The following is a 6479-nucleotide window of genomic DNA, read 5'->3' on the forward strand; positions in this document are numbered from 1 at the left end:
GAACAACACGATTGCCAGACGACACACATTGCTGTCGGCGGGAATCGAACCGGGGATCTCATGACTGGGAGACGCCGGCGTTAACCACTAGGCTATACACTCCGCCGTTATGTTATTTGAAGTTTCAAGTTTGAAGTAAAATGTTTGAAGTTTGAAGTAAAATGTTATTTGAAGTTTCATGGTTTGCTCTTGAGTTTCGTGTTGTATCTGAGGAACTGACCTAATAGTTTGTGTGTTAGAATAAGTAGTCCAGCCGCTGTAATTAATGAGCCTCAAATGGTCATTCCTCAAGTAAAAATGGTCCAGAAGTACAACATGGATAAATAGCAGTGATTCTTACGGTCATATCAAAATTAAGTTTGTGCCTTTATTTCTCCTGAATGTTATCCCTTCGAAGAAAATTGTATTACTGTGTTACGTTAACACTGTCAATCGAATTATCGTCAAGTTACGCTGGCTCCTTTACTAAATCACAACATACCTTTCCGCCATTTAAGTCTGTTGTTCTTGTAATTTGGAAACTTTACGGTAGTTGACATTATAGTGTAGTGTTTGTGGGAACGATTAACGCAAGAAAAACAACATTCAGAATTGTACACTGCGTCTCTGTTGCCTTCTGATTATGAAGTAAATAAAAGTTATAAGTAACATCATGAAGTTAAATCTAATATCAAACGATTAACCAAACCGGAACGAAGGAGAAATTAAACAGACGCGAAGTCAACGTATTGACACTACTGGTTTACTCTTTGCTTAGGCCTAAACTCGACGACGTACAATAAATTTGCCTTTACAAGCGTAAGGTCAATATTATCCTTAGATACTGCAAACTCTTCTATAGTCATCCGGTTTACGGGAAGTTGTTGACATGCTCACTTACAAGAACTGTGTTCTAATTGTGACTTCAGGGACATGTTAGCGTAGACATCCATGGTAGTATTATATTACGGATTTAGTATTAGCCTCCAACAAGCTATAGTCATAGGACGTATACACGTGCCTTCAGTAAATACATATGATTAGTGTGTATATTTCTATATCGAATACGTACGTTACCTTATATTCTACACGGGATAACAAGTTCATGGATAATGTTGTTGTTTTAAATACTGTCTATGCGTGCTGCACCAGGAGTTTTTGTAATGGACAATTATGGAGGCCGGAAAACGACGAATATATTGGGACTGACTGCTATCCCGACTCAAGGTTAGTGCCCTTATAACAGATTCGCATATCAAAACCTCCGGATTACGGTCCATCTGTAACAACATGCAATTTAAATAATTTCCGTATGTGATATAACTTCATGTAGAATTAAAAGACAGGTTACGTACAGTTTAGGCATTACTTTGTAAAAATAGAGATGGCGATTAAGATTTCAGTACTTTGGTTCCCATGACGAAGCTAAGCTGTTTTCAGTAGGAGTTCATCACCTTACTTTAAGTTGAGTTAGAGTTATTCACAATTGTTCTGGATAATTGTACTATTAACCGCTTCAATAAATGCATCTTGGTCAGTATAGTATATGTAGCTGTTTCGTTAAATCTAGACGTCAAAAACTGTGTTCTACCAAATGAAGTTTAATCAGGGAGTTATTACCTGAAGCTACTACGTACTTCGTCCAGACACTTTTCGTGTTAGTATTAAAGTGAGAGCGAAGTCACATATTCAAATCAAATATATAATACATCACGACAACACCACATCACCACAATATATAATACATCACCACCCTGGTGGAAATTCCAGTTGAACTTTTGAACTAGGTTCAATTGGAATTTTCTATACGGAAATTGGCCCAAATTTGAACTAGGTTGAAGTGGGTGAACTGGGATTCCCAACTGGTTCAACTATGTTTTACAGGGTCCAACTGGCTCAACTATGTTTACTGGGCCCAACTGGTTCAACTATGTTTTACTGGGTCCAACTAGATCAACTGTGTTTTACTGGGTCCAACTGGTTCAGCTATGTTTTACTGGGTCCAACTGGTTGAACTTTGCTTTACTGGGTCAAACTATGTTTTACTGGGTCAACTATGTTTTACTGGGTCAACTATGTTTTACTGGGTCAACTATGTTTTACTGGGATTCAACTGGGTCAACTATGTTTTGCTGGGTTAAACTGGGTGAACTATTTTTTTACTTCTTATATTTTTAAATAGTTTGAACTGGGATTCTCAACTGGTGTTATCTACACTTATATGACACCACACTATATATATATATATATATATTTTTTTTTAACAGTAGATCCATACTGTAAGTATTAAGGGTGTTAGCCACTGAAAATAAATATTTGTTCTTGATCAGAGAACTCTGGGTTTGGTGTGATGACCTAACACAGAGCAAGACACATATACAAATGAAGAAGTCAACTGGATTGGATCAAAAGAAATTATAATTATGAATCACAAACAATGTACAGCTGATCTGGGCCTAGTCAAAAATTTAAATTAAATTAACTTACAGTCGTGAGGTGCGCACCAAAAATATAAAGAAATACACTTAATTAAAAAGTCTGTTCTGGTGAGTTGGCCTGCTGGTGACATCATGTATTTCACGACCTCAGACCTTCCACGACATCAGATATTCTACGACATCGGTATAGTTGAACCCAATAAATGGTATTATGAATGTCCGATCCCAGCAAACAAGTATCCTTTAATTTATATGAAATAGTGTTCCAGGGTATCCTTTCAGTAAAATAATGTCAATATCCTTTGTAGTAAAATAATGTCCTTTATAAGTGATGGTGTCCTGGAATATATCCTTTATTGTAAAACAATATCCTTTATAGTTAATAGTATCCTTTATAATAAATAGTGTCTCAGACTGGCAGTTGAATATCACAACTTCCATAAAATAATAAGGTCTATGTACAGTAACTTGAACTATGTAAATTAAGGTTTAAAACAAACTATCCAGCCGTTAAACTATCTTTCTCTTCTTTTAAAACTGCCTTGCTCAGATACTCATAGCCAATTGCCAAATCCCTATACCCTGTACCCTCACAAAACTCCTTTGTTCCTAAAATATATAGGCACAGACCCCATTTCCTGTAAGGGTTAATTTCCAGGAAGAGCAATATAGTTGCCTAGCAACCCAGAAGAGAGAAAGTTGTTAATCAACCTTTTTGCTGCCACAAGACAACATACAAATGTATAGCCTCTGTACAGTGAGCACTGCACAGCGCACTAATAAACAAGTAAAACTATGTTACAAAACAAAACTTGATGTAAGAGCTGACCATCTTACACTGTACAAATGAAGCCTCACTTGAAATTAGATTGATAGTTTAATCATAAGTTCATAATGTTCAGTTTAGGGCATCCTCACATTTGTAGCATGTCAGTGTATGCTGTACACTTCACTAGGCTAATGACTTTTGCAAAGTATGTTATTATGCCAATAGGACACTTCATGTTTGAAACAAGAATCAAGGCAATTGCGTAAATTTTGAAAATTTCTATTGTATGTTTGCTAGTTGACAATAACTTTCCTTAAATCATGCGGCTAAATATAGGTGTTAACTTGAGTATAACTAGGTTAGGCCCCTATAAGCTAGACAACTATAACGTTAGGTTATGTCTAACGTTAGTAATTGTACCATGTGGTATACCTAGTAGGGAACCGGTTTGCTAGACCTAGCCTATACTATAGTCCTAAGTCACTAGCCTATATAGGCCTATAAAGTTTCTGTTCAATTCAAATATTTATGACGAAGAGCACGTTTACAATCAATTATAATGTTACAAGTATGTGTCAATAATATAAAGATACTGCAAGATCACAAAGGAGGGAACTTAGCCGCGGTAATAATTTAAAATTGTTGGCAAAATCGGTTACAAATGCGATTATTCAGCGAAGCTTCTGTTGGCGTATGTGGTTTGTGGATTCGAAATTTATAAATTTTGCGCTAACACAAGGTACAAATGTCACAGTTCAAATTTGGTCGGATCATACTATTTTGCACTAGGAAGGCATTTTGCCTACCAATTGTTCAAATCGACGAACAAATTATAACATTTTTTTTTCAAATTTATTATATAGTAAATATTTCATATTTTTAATCATTGCGGTACAAAAGTGTAATCGTTTCATCATAACTGTGATAAATATGACAAAGATTTATTTTACACCCCTCATAAGTTGGCTAATTTAGCATTTTCAATATATTACTATACGGTTACTGCTTACGAACTTACACTATAATATTCTTGATAATTACGCCTAAAATAAAAGCAGTAAACATAGTTCAAACCCAGTCGGGCCAGTGTGAAACCTATAGTTCAACCCCAACAAAGCAAGTTCAACAGTAAACATACCTCAAACCCAGTTGGGCTTGTGCAAACCAGTGAAACCTAGTTAAACCCCAGCTGGGTCAGTTCACCAGCCAATAGTCCAAACACAGTTGGGCCGGGGCAAAACCAGTTGAAACCTAGTTCAACCCAACAGGGCAAGTTCACCAGTCAACATAGTTCAAACCCAGTTGGGCTAGGGCAAAACCCAGTGAAACCTAGTTGAAACCCAACTGGATCAGTTCAAACATAGTTCAAACTCAGTTGGCCTGGACAAACCCAGTTGAACATCGTGTAAACCCAGTTGAACCTAGCTCATGTACGGCATAGCCCAGTTGGAACCCAGTAAGACCCAGTTAAACACAGTTAAAAAACCAGTTAAACATAGTAGGCCCTAGTAGAACCTCTTTGATTTTTTAACTGGGTTGTACAGGAATTTCTACCAGGGCACAACACACGAAATGCTGATAATGCACATTACTTTCCTTATAAAACATCAATTGGGAGGCTCCGTCTTAGAAATCGTGCAATAAAGACATGGAATTGCATAACAGAGAGTTTCAAAACCAAAGTATCCAGTAAAATATTCAAAAAGCATCTAACTAAAGACGTAATATCCAGTTATTAATAAGTCATCCATTCATTGGCACGATAACAAATTAATATTGTAAATATTATCATCATATAGTATTCATTGATTGTCGAATTATTCTATTTTGTATTGACATGTAAAAACTTTTCTTCTTCTTTTCTTTATACAGGGAGTCTTCTACTTTGTTAAGCTGTTGTACGCTTTTTGGAAGACTTCCTTCACACTGTAAATTTACACGTGAAAAACAAATAAATCAAATCAAATCAAATAATATAGTGTTTGTGAAACGAAGCACATTGTTCCAGCTCTTGGCCTCACATCTTGTTCCGTTAATGAGATTTAAGATATTGTTGTTCTAATATTCACTTTATTTTGTAGAGTTTAGTTTAGTTTAGTTTAGATAAGTAGAAAAAAGGACACCCAAGTCCCCGTCAAGGACCCTATAGGAGAGGAAAAAATTGATGACACAAACACTCAGACCCGATTACAATGCTTAAAGTGCTTGTCCAAAGCATTCTTAAACCCATTGACAATGACCTCTGGTACAACTACTATTAGCAAACATGAAAAAGTCGGTAAAGGATCAAGTGTCAAAACCATACACAATCTTGAAAACCTGAATCGAGTCCCCGCGTAACCTCCTAAGCTCCAGTGTGGTGAGATTCAACAGTTGTAACCGCCTATAATAAGGAACACTCTTTAAGGAACTAATTATCCTAGTAGCCCTCCTCTGGACCTTTTCAAGTACTTCCTTAACCTTCGCAAAATATGGGTTCCAAGCTTGCACAGCATACTCCAGATGAGGCCTAACCAATTGCTTATAAAGCCTAACTACTATGTCCTCTTTCAGAAAACTGAAGTTCCTGTTGATCATACCTAAAACCCTATTACCTCTTTTAGCAGCTTCAAGACAATGTTTAGAAGGTTGCAGAGATGAGTCAATGTAGATACCTAGGTCTCTTTTAACAAAGACCTCCTGTAACTCCACACCATTAAGATTGTAGGTATACTTTTGGTTATTTTTATATTATTGTCAATATTAAAAGGCATGTGCCATCCCTGAGACCAGGAAAAAACCTTATCCAAATCCGTTTGAAACTTCTCAGAATCGCTTTTGGAAGAGACCTCAGAATACATTTTGGTGTCATCAGCAAACTTCTTAGCTGTGCAAAAAATACCTCCGTCAATGTCATTTATATAGGCAACAAACAACAAGGGACCCAAAACAGACCCCTGTGGAACCCCACTAGTAACATCCTGCCAAGAAGAAGCACAGCCTTTAATAACCACCCTCTGTTTCCTATTACCAAGCCAATTCTCGATCCAAGACAGTAAATTGCCATTGGCACCTATACTCTTCAACCTAAGTAGAAGACGCTGGTGGGGCACTTTATCAAAGCCTTCTGGATGTCCAGGAACACAACATCTACAGACTTCTGCCTATTTACTGAGCTTGTTTCATCTTCCATAACTCAAGGATATTAGTGAGACAAGACCTTTTTTGACAAAAGTCGTGTTGAGACTCTCTGAACAAAGACTGACTGCTAAAGTGACAGACCATAGACTTTTTAACAGTAGACTTACAAACAG

This window comes from Apostichopus japonicus, chromosome 9, assembly GCF_037975245.1.
Source record: "Apostichopus japonicus isolate 1M-3 chromosome 9, ASM3797524v1, whole genome shotgun sequence".
NCBI lineage: Eukaryota > Metazoa > Echinodermata > Holothuroidea > Aspidochirotida > Stichopodidae > Apostichopus > Apostichopus japonicus.